Genomic DNA, 14,785 nt, shown 5'->3' on the forward strand with positions numbered 1-14,785 from the left:
AGAGAGAGAGCAATTGGGGGGAAGAGAGAGAGCGACTGGGGGGAAGAGAGAGAGCCACTGGGGGGGAAGAGAGAGAGAGACTGGAGGAAGAGGGAGAGCGACTGGGGGGAAGAGAGAGAGCGACTGGGGGGAAGAGAGAGAGTGACTGGGGGGAAGAGAGAGAGCGACTGGGGGAAGAGAGAGAGCGGCTGGGGGGCATAGAGAGAGCGACTGGGGGGAAGAGAGAGAGCGAGTGGGGGGAAGAGAGAGAGCGACTGGGGGGAAGAGAGAGAGCGACTGGGGGGAAGAGAGTGAGCGACAGGTGGAAGAGAGAGAGCGACTGGGGGGAAGAGAGAGAGCGACTGGGGGGAAGAGAGATAGCGACTGGGGAGGGGGCAGGGGGAGGGTAGAGGGGGAGGGGAGAGGAGGCGGAGGAGGGGGGAGGGGGAGAGGGGGCAGGGGGAGGGGGGAGGGAGGGGGAGGGGGAAGGGGGAGGCGGAGGGGGAGAAGGGGAAGTGGGCGATGGGGGAAGGGGGAGTGGGGGATGGGGAGGGAGGGGGTAAGTGGAGGGGAAGGGGAGGGGGAAGGGGAGGGGAAGCGGGGAGGAAGGGGAGGGGGAAGGGGAGGGGGGAAGGGGAAGGGGGGAGGGGGGAAGAGGGGAAGGGGAAGGGGAGGGGAGGGAAGGGGGAAATGGGGGGAAGGGAAAGGGGAGGAGGGGGGAAGTGGGAGGAGGGGGAGGGGAGTGGGGGGAAGGGGTGTGTGTGGGGGAGGGGGGTGTGGGGGGGGAGGGGATTGGGGTAGGGGGATGTGGGGTGGGAAGGGAGGGGTGAAAAGGAGGGGGGAGAAAGGGAGGTGGAGAGAAAGGGAGGGGGGAACCAGCAGACCCTTTCCTCTCTGCTGGCGTTGGCTCCGCAGAGCTCCATGCCACCCCATGCACTGACATGGCCCAGTCGAGCGCAGCACCCCGGTCAGGCAGAGCCCCGCTATCCTGAGCCCCGCCCCCCGCTCTCCCGAGTCCCGCCCGCTCTCATGAGACCCGCTCTCCCGCGTAAACCGGCTTCAAGACCGCCGAGCGTGGAAGAGAGAGAGAGAGACGCCGCATCTCACCTGCTGGCTTCCCGTGCTTTATGCCTCGGGCGTCTGTGTGTCGCCTGCTGTGCGTGCACCTTGTGCCTGTCCTGTGTCCATCGCGGCCGACGCCGTTGCCCCGGGTAATGTGATGGGGTTACTGGGTGAGGGGTGGAGGAGCTTGCCACAAGCCGTGGGACAATTACCTAGCTCGGGCGTGGCTGGGCAGGAGAGGGCCAGGCTTTGAGGCCTTACAAAAACGGGGAAATGTAGGAAAAAGAATCAGGTAATAGAAAATATTTACAAATGAATTCACTTTTTATTAAAAACTATTTAATAAAGGCAATTTTTTTTTACTGGAAATTTAGATTTGAAAAGAAACACGCAGAAAGTGGGAAAAAGAAATGAAAAGTTTGGAATCAAGATGGCGGCCACTCACCTCGGTTATGAATGATAAGGCCCACCCACACACGCACCGATTGGTCAACCGTCAGGTCGCTGAACTGTAGGATTGGTCAATCATCACATTACTCAACTGTGGGCTGGCCCGCCTGCACACAAAATGAACCCACCCCCACTCGATGCAAATGAGCTGATAATGAGCGGAATTTTGAAAGTTTTTTGGATACCGTCGGCACAATTGTTGTCCGACCAAAATGTAAATACGCCTACAAGATACCCCTAATGATGAGCTTTCTTTTCATATAACATATGTGTAGGTACGCTCTATAACGTTTGATTGTATAGACGGAAAGGCAGACAGACAGAGAGACAGACAGACAGAGACATACTGTTTTATATATACTAGCTGGCGTGCCCGGTGGTGACGAGGCTTTTTTGAGGAGAGAGAGAGAGAGAGAGAGCGACGGGGGGGGGGGGGGAGACAGAGAGCGCGACTGGGGGGAAGAGAGAGAGCGCGACTGGGGGGAAGAGAGAGAGCGACTGGGGGAAAGAGAGAGAGCGACTGGGGGGAAGAGAGAGAGCAACTGGGGGGAAGAGAGAACGACTGGGGGGAAGAGAGAGAGCGACGGGGGAAGAGACCGAGTGACGGGGGGAAGAGAGAGAGCGACTGGGGGAAGAGAGAGAGCGACTGGGGGAAAGAGAGAGCATGATGGGGGGATGAGAGAGAGCGACGGTGGGAAGAGAGAGAGCGACTGGGGGGAAGAGAGAGAGCGACTGGGGGAAGAGAGAGAGTGACGGGGGAAGAGAGAGCACGATGGGGGGACGAGAGAGAGCGACTGGTGGGAAGAGAGAGAGCGACTGGGGGGAAGAGAGAGAGCGACTGGGGGAAGAGAGAGAGTGACTGGGGGGAAGAGAGAGAGCGACTGGGGGGAAGAGAGAGAGCGACTGGCAGATGAGAGTGAGCGACTGGGGGGAAGAGAGAGAGCGACTGGGGGGAAGAGGGGAGCGACTGGGGGGAAGAGGGAGAGCGAGTGGGGGGAAGAGGGGAGTGGGGGGAAGAGGGGAGGAAGGGGGAGAAAGAGGGGCGGAAGGGGAAGTGTGGGAGGGAGGGGCAGGGAGGGGGGAAGGTGGGAGGGGAGGGAAGGGGGGAGGGAAGGGAGGGAGGGGAGGGGAGGGGGGAGGGGAGTTGGGGGAAGGGGGGGAGGGAAGAGGGGAAGGGGGAGGGAAGGGCGTAAGGGGGAGGGAAGGGGAGGGGAGGAAAAGAGGAGCGGGGGGGAGGAGGGAGGGGGAAGGGGGAGGGAAGGGGGGAGCTGGGGGGAGGAGGGAGGGGGATGAGGGGGGAGGGAGGGGGAGGGAGGGGAGAGGGAGAGGGGGAGGGGGAGAGAGAGAGTGGGAGAGGCCGGGTTGCCGGGGTAACCCTCCTCCCCCTCCCGCGACCCGCCCCTGCCAAACCCGCCACCCTGCCCATCGCGAGCCCCGTCCCCCCCAGCTCCCCGAGCCCCGCCCCCCCCTCCTGAGGCCGGGCCTGAGGCGGCTTGAGATGGCCGATTGCCGGGGTAACCCTCTTCCCTCTCCACCCTCCCGATCTCCGGGACCGGGACCGGGCTTGGGCCTGAGCGGGTTGAGATGGCCGATTGCGGCTGGCCAAGCCCGGTTGCCAGTTTAACCCTCTACACTCCCCCTTCCCGCTACCCCCCTCCCCCTCCCCTCCACCCCCTCCCCCTCCCCTCCTGAGCTCCGCTCCCCTTGAGCCCTGCCCCACAGTAAACTGCTCGCTTCCCTCTGCCCGCACTCTGTGGGCCCTGTGGTCAGCCTTCACCAAGATGGCTGGCTGCTCATTCGGAATCGGGCCCAGCGGGACGGCCAGTGCGCAGCTCGGGCGTGGTTGGGATGGACAGGCCCAGGGTTGAAGGCCTGAGTCCTACAGACAGCAGAACTGCAGAAATGAAACAGGTAATGGGCTCATTTATTACACACAAATTATATAATGAGTTAGTTGGGCTCCTAAGTACCAAATCTATGGTGGATAAAATCCCCTACACACGTACAGAAGTGGGAAAAAAATAAACTTACGAATCAAGATGACTGACACTCACCTCGGTTCAGAATGATAAGGCCCGCCCGCCATCAGGTCACTGAAGTGTAGGATTGGTCAAGGGCCCTGTCACTCGACTCTATGACGGCCCGCCCGCCCGCGTGATGAACCCGCCCCTGTAATGCAGCGATTGGTCGACCGTCAGGTCGCTCGACCGTATGATTGGTCGACCTTCACGTCACTCGATTCTAATGAGCGGATAATGAGAGGAATTTTGAATAATGAGCGGATAATGAGCGGAATTTTGAACGTTTTTTGGATATCGCGGGCGCAATTTTTGTCTCGCTGAAACGTAAACACGCTTATGACCGTTCTGGAATCGTAATCTTTCTTTTGATGTGACGCACGTTAGGCACGCTCTATAACTTGATAGTGTATAGCTGGACAGACAGACAGACATAAGTACCGCTATTATGTATAGATAGATAGATGATAGATGAAGCACCTTGAGGTGCAATGGTGGCACTTGTGACGTCAACTTAAAAGGCGGCACTTTGGAAACACTTTGCCGTCTCAATTTCTTTTTGCACAGAATTGAACCGGAATCTTTCAACATGGACTATTGTATTTGCTGCATCACAATAAAACATATCTTGTTATAAATGCTGGCTCATTAGCTCCCCAGTATCGGAGGAAGGATGGTCTGATCTCCTCATTTATTTCATGTAAGACACAAACACAGGGTAATCATTCAGAATCATCTCACAGATTGACACAGATATAAACAAAGCGGGGGATACAGATAGCAATGGGACTCATGGCGGAATAGACAAGAGAACTGGAGAAATACAAAACGGCCTGTGACTCCAGGAGACAGTGACCGGTAGCTGATAGACATCAGTGAGTGGAGGCGAGCATATGGGTCGGGTTTTGGCCCATTGGCTTAGCTGGTCAAAGCGTCTGTATAGTGATAGATTGGTAGATCCTGGATTCGACTCCCTAGCGGAGCCTTTTTTTTTCTTAATGACTCTGTAGGGGTGAAATTCTTCCCGTGTGAATAGGCTACAGTCCTTTTAAATGTAACTGCGGCTGCTTTAGTTACCGTTCTGGATGAAGGCTCCAGTCGCTGCGGGTCTGGCTCGAATTCCACTGCTTCCTAATTTCTGGTGGTGCTCATTTTGGCCTTCACCAGAAATCCATCTTTTCTAAGCAGTGCCGTGCGTTACTTTGTTGTGATCAGAGCAAAGCTCCAGCCGTTGATGTGTGGCACTGTGAACCTCTAGTGCTTAGTACTCTGCGTTGTGGCAGTCGCAACCTCGGTTCGAATCGGAATCACCGCGCTGATTTTTCTTCCTTCCACAATCAATAGCCTTCCTTTACTTTACTCCTTCAATTTCACTGTAACTTTCCTGCGGTATTACCTTAATCTAATATTCACTTTCTCCTACTTAAACCACTAAGTGTGCTCCACTAAAACTGCTGTTCCTGGGGCACATGTCCCATTCGCCCCAATCTGAGTTGGTGCTTTGAAACGACTTGATACATTTAGATCCGCGGGACCGCTCGACAGTCAAGCTCTGCGAAAGCAGGGCCTGCCTTTGGAACCAAAGCAGCCAGATTGTACAAGAAAATTCAATCTGAAATCAAGTGAACTGCGGAGGCTAACTGAAGAACTGGGTTTTATTTACCTGGCAGTTGGCTCTTTTCCCTGAACACTTGAGTAGCGTGAGTGACGGGAAGCACTACATAGCCGCTGATGAAGGGAGAAATATGTAATTTTGGCAAACTTGTTATCAAAAAGGATAATGGACGCTCAGGAGGTATCAAGGAGAGTAATGGACACTGCGGATGCAGCAGACAGTGTAAGGGACGCTCTGGATGTAGCAGAAAGTTTAAGGGACGCTCCGGATTTACCAGACAGTGTAAGGGACACTCCGGATGTATCAGATAGGGTACGGGATGCTCCAGATGTGCCAGACAGGGTAAGTTACCCTCCCGGTGTACCAGACAGTGTAAGGGATGCTCGGGATGTATCAGGTAAGGTAAGCGACGCTCCAACAGTACCAGACACGGTGAGGGATGCTCAAGAAATTCTAGAGCGGGTAAGGGACTCTCAGGGCTTATCGGACAGGGTAAGTGCCGCTCAGGCGTTATCAGAGAGGCTGACGGATGCAGAGTTATTACTTTCTGAACATCATATTTTCAAAGTATCAATAAAAGCAAAAGTTGAATGCGAATGTAACAGATGGTCTGCCGTGTCCCACGTGGGGGCAATGAGAAGGTAGAATGGGGCCGGACTGGACATTTGAAGCGCTCAGAAATACATTTAAAACTGACACAGATTCCCCTAACCAATACATTAATAAATAATACAGATACATCTAAATACATTTGTAACGGACAGGTGTAAAAGCATTTACATGTAACACAATAGCAACTCACAAATACATTTGTATCTAATATTGCCAAACACAAATATACTTAGAACCATCAGGGGTGATTGTTTGCCATAAAAAATTACTTTAATTGATTGTCTTTAAAGCGATGATATTTACAATGCAGTTTGCATTGACCTTCCTCCAAAGCCGCTGGAGATTGTTGGAGAATGATTTGGGCCCTGATCGATTGTTTGTTAGGCCGATTGGCACAAGTTTTGAGCGCAAGTCCAATATTACAAGTAGACAATAAAAGGGGCTCACGCGGGACCGTTCGCAAATTTCAATCTACAATCCCCAAAGCGAGATTCACACCTCTAGACTTAAGAGCCACTCAGTCTAGAATACAGACCCAAAAATGAAATGGATTTGTCATGTATTGTCCATTGCATTTTGACTGATTCAGGTAAGCAGAGTATTGGAGACAGCAGTTTTACATTCCCAATGCTCTGTCACGTGTGCCCGCAGTTCCATTCCCGTTCCAGGCCCTCTTTTTACTGTCGATGACGGGCCCGGAATGTGCTTGGAGAAGTATTAGAATCGCAGCACAGCCCTTCCCAATGTCGCTTCCTCTAAATCTCCGTCCAGGATTTTCACCAGTGCAAGATGCATCAGCTTGAGCTACTGTTTAATTTGTTCTCGGCATTAACTGTGCTGATCCTTTAACTTGTCCCACTACACGGCATCTCCAAATTTGTCGATTGCATCTCGAGGGCATTTTTCATATGTAAACCTGCAACATCTGCTACAGGAGAAAGGTTCAATTTCAGCGGTTCCAACAACAATGAGTCGCTCGATATCAACATCGACCATTCTCACCTACATGCTACCGATGCAAATCTCTGCGCTCCTCTGCTTCAGTGATATCTTGTTTCGCAGCGATGGGCAGTTTACGCTCTCTGAGGCTGCAATCGCTGCTGTCTGCCGGCAGCGGGCGCTTGGAGAGAGCGGGGCCGGACATGTGGCCTGAACTTCGCTGCTGTCGCGGCCTCACTCACTCCGGGAGCTGGGGAACAGCAAACAAACTCATGGGTTTGTTGCCGCGTCAGAAATGCGGCTCCGAACTGTTGCTATTAACAGAGGCAGCGCTGCCGGATGCTGTAATTAACCCTCACACTTTCGGTATCTCCCGACAATGGCCTGTGAAGAAAAGCCCGCGAAAGTGAGTTTAAATACTCACTGAACCTCCGGTCTCACCGTTCTCGACACTGGCCTGTGAATAAAAGACCGCGAAAGTTAGTTTAAATACTCACTGAACCTTCGCTCTCACCACTCCCGACAATCTCCCTATCGCCGTATCCCTTGATGCCCTGACTCGGCAGAAATCTATCGACTTCTGCTTTGAATATACCCAATGACTGAGCCTCCACACCCCTCTGGGGTAAAGAATTCCAAAGATTTACCTTCCACTGTCTGAAGAAATGTCTTCTCATCTCAGTCCTGAATGGCCTGCCCTTTATCCTGAGACTGTGGCCCCTGGTTCTGGACTCCCCAGCCTTGGGAAACATCCTCCCAGCATCCACCCTATCAAGCCCCGTAATAATTTTGTATGCTTCAATGAGATCCCCTCTCATTCTTCGGAATTCAAGAGAATACAGGCCTAGTTTACTCAATCTACTCTTATACGACAGTCCTGCCATCTCAGGAATTAATCTCATAAAACTTCGTTGCACTCCCTCTATGATAAGTATATCCTTCCTTAGGAAAGGAGACCAAAATTGTACACAGTACTCCAGGTGTGGCCTCACCAAGGGCCTATATAATTGGAGTAAGACTTCTTTACTCCTTTACTCAAATCCTCTTGTAATGAAGGCCAGCATACCATTTGCCTTGCTAGTGGTTTGCTGCACTTGCACATTCACATGCAGTGACCCATATACAAGGACACCCAAGTCCCTATTAAGCATCTGCATTCCCCAATTTTTCACCATTTAGGAAATACTCTGCCTTTCTGTTTTTTCTACCAAAGTGGATAACATCACATTTATCCACATTATATTCCATCTGCCATGTTCTCGCCCACTCACTGAGCCTGTCGAGATCCCCTTGAAGCTTCTTCACATCCTTTTCACAGCGGACACTGCCACCTAGCTTTGTATCATCAGCAAATTTTGAAATGATACATTTTGTCCCCTCATCCAAATCATTGATATAGATTGTGAATAGCTGGGGCCCGAGCACCGATCCTTGTGGTGCCCCACTAGTCACAGCCTACCATCCTGAAAAAGACCCGTTTATTCCTACTCTTTGTTTTCTGTCTGTTAACCAGTCTAAAGCCCGTGTAGATTGGTGTTCGCTCTCAGCTTTTCCCATCGATGTGAAAATGAAACAGGAGGAGGCGAGGATTGCCTTGAACAGCAGAGCTGCTCACTGACTCTGTTTCTATTGCTGCAGGAGTTGTTCTGTTCCTCTAAAGATTCCCCACACCATTAAAACGCCTGTCTTAACTCACAGTCATTAAATGGGCGGTTTTATTATATTTTGGAGAGTTTCCATCAAATAGATTTCAATAAATCTGCAAGAAGACGAGGTTAGGACTGGAACTGATAAGATGTTGATCACAGAGTTAACATCAAAGACAGGCTCCGTGTCCAATGAGGCAGGAAACTGCGAAAAAGGAGGATGGGAATGAAGTAAGGCGGGATGAATGTGAGAAAGGAGGAAGGAGCTCTCGATTCCATCTTCTTTCCATTAGAGCTGTGTGAAACATTACTTTGAGAAAGTGGGAGAATTTTAACAAACAGGGAGAGAAAATATTGTCTAAGTTGGGGAGTAACATCTCCAGGCCACGTATCTTCCAACTGGATTAACAGTCCTGAGACTTTAACGACTCACCAACCTCGATCTAACATTATCCAAAAGGAGGCATCCAAAAATCCCTTTTATTTCAGTATTTCTGTTTCCAAACCGTATAAACAATCTTTAATAAAGTCCCTTTACCACACGTCCTGCCCGTGCTCCCAGATTGAGAATGTGGAAAATGTGGAGCAGGCTTCTGGAAGCAAACGGTTTTACATATTGACCTCACAGCTTCGGCACTTCTGGGACTGAACTCCTGCTTTAAAGAATATAATTGCCGTTTTCTTACGATATACTGAACACTTGCTGATTTTCTGGCGGTTATTAGTTGAAGACTTGTGGAATGTCTCCAGGCCGAGGAAAGTGATTCTATTAAAATGTTAGAGCACGTCTGGGATTTGAATCCGGCACCTCTGGCATTTTAATTGATGTGAATTCCCAAAACGTGAATCACACTCCGAGAGCAAAGAGCTGCTAATCTTGCACAGCGTGTTTAATCTCGGCTATGATAATTTCGCACATTAAGGCAGATATTTTAGATCAGAGACAGCGTTAAATCTCATATATTGCTCAAATGCATCAATGTGTGAATATGACATTAAATGTGTTTCAATACAGTGAGGGGATTTAAAGTAGATTCGGGGCCAGTGGATTCCAAGGTGATGTTAACTGTGTCTCTCTTGCCTCCCTCTCCCCTGCTGCCGGTTTTTAAACCTTGTTTTAAATCTGCTGCTCTGCTGGGCCAGTGCATTCCACAGTCTCACAACCCTTTCTACAAATACCCTTTCACTGCTTGACTTCTCTGTTTATTAGTTATGAATCACCTTGAGGTGGAATGGTGGCGTTTGTGACATCAGATTAAAAGGCAGCCTATCGGAAACACGTTGGGGTCACAGTTTCTTTTGCACAGAATTGAAACTGAATCTTTCAAGATGGAATATTGTATTTGCTGCATCACAATAAACAATATCTTGTTATAACTGTTGGCTTAATAGTTCCCCAGTGTCTGAGGAAGAATTGTCTGATGCCCTCATTTATTTCATATAAGGCACAAACATAGGATAATCATTCAGAATCACCTAACAGATTGACACTGAGATAAATTAACCGGGAGATACAGACAGCAATGGGACACATGGCGGAATGGACAAGAGAGCTGGAGAAATAAGAAACGGCCTGAGTGTCCAGAAGACAGTGACTGGTAGCTGATAGACATCAGTAAGTAGAGGCGAGAAATTACATTAGCATTTGGCCCCGTGGCTTAGCTGGTTAAAGCGTCTATCTAGTAAACAGAATAATTCTGGTTTCGATTCCCAGCGCGGCCTTTCTTGATGAATCTCTAGGGGTGAGTTTCTTGTAATGTGAAAAGGCTCAAGGTCTTTTAAATGTAACTGTGGCTGCACTAGTTCCCAATCTGCATGAAGGTCCAAGTCGTTGCGAGGCCTGGGTCGAATTTCACCGCTTCTGAATTTCTGATGGTGCTGATTTTGGATTCTTCACCAAAAATCCATGTTCCTTATGCAGTGCAGTGCGTTACTTTGTTGCGATCAGAGCAGCGTTCCAGTTGTTGATGTGTGGCGCCATGCTCGTATAGTGACTAATGCTCTGCGTTTTGGCCGCAGCAACTTCGGTTCGAATTCAAAACATAACGCAGATTTTTCTTCTTTCCACAATTAATAGCCCTCTTTTACTTTCCCCCTTCAATTTCATTGTAATTTTCCTGCGGTATTACCTTAATCCAACATTCACTTTCAGCCACTTAAACCGCTAAGTGTGCTCTGCTACCACCGCTCTTCCTGGGCCACATGTCCCATACGCCCCAATCTGAGTTGGTGCTTTGAAACCAGTCGATACATTTAGACCTGTGGGACCTCTCAATAGGCAAGCTCTGCGAAAGCAGGGCCGACCTTTGGAACCAAAGCAGCCCGATTGTACAAGAAAATTCCGAGGCAAATGAAGCTTTAAACTTTACAAACAAATCGTTTTATTAACATAATATTTCAAGTTTTACAGAGAGAGACTTGTACAACCTCAGTGGTGCAACTCAAAACTCAGAATGGTCAATTCTTCTGCTTCGGGAGAGGGAGAGATGAATTATGTGTAGGTTTCCTCCTTGTTGTTTTCCTGGTCAGTCTTCCAGATCTCCACTCCGTTTGTCTGTCTCGAGGCCTGTCTCCTGGAATGTGTTGTGCTTTTCACTTTAGAATGGCTGCTGTTGTACCATTGCTGCTGACAGAAGCAAGCCTTCCAGTGACTCTCCATTCTCTCTCTCCCATGGTTACACAGACTGATGCTCCCGGTCAGCACCGAGTGTATGTGAAGGTTCCTCAGTGACTATCGAGGCCTCCTTACCTGGAGCTTCCAGACAGTCTGCAGAACACTTTTGGAATTCGGTCAGCAAACCTTCTTGAAGTAAGTGATCCAGGTCTCTCGGCAATCCTTTAGTTTCCGTAAAACCGGCACTGAAAATTCCAAAATCCTCCCAGAGGGAGCAGATTGAAGAAAATAAATTATTAGAAGTAATTAATTACAATAATGAAAGAACCCGCTGCGAGCAGGGCTCGAACCTTATCGGGAAAACGCCATTGGATTTCAAGGCCAACGCCTTAACCACTCGGCCATTGCAGCCGCGACAAAGTCTGCTCCAAGATATTAAATTCTCAAATCGCTGACCCTGTTTATTATTGGCGATGACGGTTTTGTGATATTTAATTTGCTGCAAATTCAGCAAGTTCAGAAGAATCGCAGCGATCATTACAATAAAAGAAAACTTCCGATATTTAACGGTATCTAAGATGTTGAGAACAGTATGGAATATTCTGCAGGGTAATGAAAATAAATAGCAGAAACATTGTGTTATGCTCCCACATGACACAGATCAGCCACAGCCTCTGCTCCCTGCCCGCCGGCTGCAGAAACCTTGTCTCCAGATTACAAACTGATTCTAGGTCGGAGATAAATATTCAGGGTGGAGCCTAAACACAGTGGGTGGGATCAAATAATAAAGCAGATATTTTAGACCAGAGACAGCGGTAAATGTCCTATATTGCTCACATGCATCAGTGTGAATCTGACATTCACAGAATCAATCACAGAAACCCCACAATACAGATAGAGGCCATTTCGGCCCATTGAGCCTGCACCGACACATATCCCACCCGATCCCCGTAATATCCCACCCTATCCCCGTAACCCCACGTATTTAATCCCCCTAGCACTAAGGGTCAATTTATCATAGCCAATCAACCTAACCCGCACATTTTTGGACTGTGGGAGGAAACCGGAGCACCAGCAGGAAACCCACGCAAACATGGGGAAAATGTGCAAACTCCACACAGACAGTCACCCGAGGCCAGAATCGAACCCGGGTCCCTGGCGCTGTGAGGCAACAGTGCTAACCACTATGCCACCGTGCTGGGTTTAAATACAGTGAGGCGATTTAAAGTAGATTCGGGGCCAATAGTTTCCAAGTTGATCTTTCCTGTGTCTCTCATGCCTCTCTCCCCCCTTCCTTCCACAGGCTGCCGGTTTTTTAACCTTGTTTTAAATCTGCTGCTTGCTGGGCAGTGCATTCCACAGTCTCACAACCCTTTCTACAAATACCCTTTCACTGCTTGACCTCTCTGTGTATTAGTTATGAATCACCTTGCGGTGAAATGGTGGCGTCTGTGACGTCAAATTAAAAAGTGGACTATTGGAAACACGTTGGGATTGCAATTTATTTTGCACAGAATTGAACCTATATAATGCAAGATGGAATATTTTAATTGCAACATCACAATAATCTAAATCTTGTTGTCAATGTTGGCTCATTCGTTCCCCAGTGTCAGAGGAAGAATTGTCTGACCCCTCATTTATTTCATGTAAAACATACACAGATATTCATTTAGAATCAACTCAGAGATTGAAACTGAGATAAACACAGTGAGATACAGACAGCATCGGGACGCTTGGCGGTATAGACAGGAGAGATGGCTCGATACAAAACGGCCTCAGCCTCCAACAGGCTGTGACATGTAGCTGATTGATACCAGTGAGAGGCGACGGCATAGTTGAGGCGCGATTTGGCTCTGTGGCTTAGCTGGTTAAAGCGCCTGTTCAGTAAACAGGCGATCCTGGGTTTGACTCCCAGCGGGGCCTTTTGTCCTAATGGATCTCCAGGGGTGAGTTTACTCTGTTGTGAAAGGGCTACAACCCTTTTAAATGTAACTGCGGCTCCACAAGTTCCCATTATGGTTTATGGCTCCATTCGCTGCGGGTCGTGGGTCTAATTCCACCGCTGTCAAAATTTCTGGTGGTGCTGATATTGACATCTTCCCCAAAAATCAAACTTTTCTAAGCAGTGCCATGCGTGATTTTGCTGTGGTAAGGGCAGTGTTGGAGTAGCTGATGTATGACGCTGGGATCATATACTGGTCAGTACTCTGCACTGTGGCCACAGCAACTTTGGTTCGAATCAGAATCACGCTATAGTTTGCTTTATATCTTTTGTTTTTTGCGGCACCTGCTGATAGAACAAAGCGAAAAATCAATCTTCACTACATCAAACAGTATTCTTTTATTTATGGTGAAATCCTATTTACTCCATCAAACCCCGCGCTCTCACATGCCTGAGCTTGATGCTCCATAATTCAAACCCGCCTCTTCTCCCAGCTTTATCTTCTGTCCACAATCTAGAGCCGTCCTTTACTTTCCTCCTTCCGTTTCTTTGTCACATTCCTGTGGCATTACCTTAATCTAACATTCACTTTCACCCACTTACACCATTACGTTTGCTCTGCTACCACCGCTGTTCCTGGGGCACATGTCCCATTCGCAGCAATCTGAATTGATGCTTTGAAACCAGTCGATACATTTAGACCTGCGGGACCGCTCGACAGACAAGTATTTCGAAAGCACGGCCGGCCTTTGGAAGCAAAATAACAGGATTGCACGAGAAATGTTCTTGGCCTAATGGATAAGGCGTCTGACGTTGTTGCTAATCGTAATCAGGATTGCTGTCAGTCACGGATCATTCTATGTCTGTCTAAAACGGGTTTGCTCACATTCTTGCTTTGGTGTTTCAAAGCTACGAGAAGTCCCGTGTTCAAATCCAGGACGAACCCCGCTAGATTTTAGTCAAATCTCAGCTTCTTACAGTCGATCGACATTGCAGAAAACATAAATACTTTCCATTAAAAACATGAGATTTCGTGTAATTTTGCCCATATATTTCGAAATCACAGAGCTTCACTGAAGCAACTGAAAACCCAACAACTGAGAAAAGTTAAAGTCTCCCAGGTGTATTCTGCTCGGTGTCTCATTGGACGTCTTTCATCCGTGTTCTATTCTGGCTAATGCAGGAACTTTACATTTTGCTTTCTGCACCCATGAGCTCGCCTGAATTGGGATAAACTTACATTCAATGTCAATCTTCTGAAACACCCACTTCCCTGAATATTAGTCAGTCCTGCTTCCTCTATCGCTGAAAGGGTGTGAGAAGCTGGCTTGTGAATTGGTCCTATGGGTGTCGAATTCAAACCGTACAGGGTTCTGTACTGGCCGGGAATCAAACCGGTGTGACCAGCCTGCCTGGTCTGATTAAAAGGGGTGCACACCTCTTCGTTCGATCAGGCACATTACTGCCTTCCAGATGCAACGGAATACCCTTTGCTTGCAGCAGCTGATTCTACATTTTCAGCATTGTCGATCTGGGTGCACGGGCAGGACAAACGGTAAAGGGGACTTTCTTGAGGAGTATTTCTGATTGGATGCAAAAAGCAGGAAATGGAATGGCTGAGTTGATGTAGACGGGAGACGAGAGGTTAAGACGATAGAATGTTAATCCATTGTGCTTATTTATTGTGTTGAATGTTTGATGCTGATAAACCTTCCCAGCATTTGACTGAATCTTACGTAAAATTAGCTTTAATTCTAATCTTGGCCAAACCAGTGATCATATCTTGTTAAAATTAAGACGGACCATTGGAATTCTCCATCTTCTCGAATGAAGGTGAAACAGAGATCACGAATCAGAGAGAGATCTTTCTTCCCTCTTCCTTCCGTTCGTTCGGCTGGAGTGAAATGA

This window comes from Somniosus microcephalus, unplaced genomic scaffold, assembly GCF_052327205.1.
Source record: "Somniosus microcephalus isolate GS21.2 unplaced genomic scaffold, FLI_Smic_1.0 unresolved_chr1, whole genome shotgun sequence".
Lineage (NCBI taxonomy): Eukaryota > Metazoa > Chordata > Chondrichthyes > Squaliformes > Somniosidae > Somniosus > Somniosus microcephalus.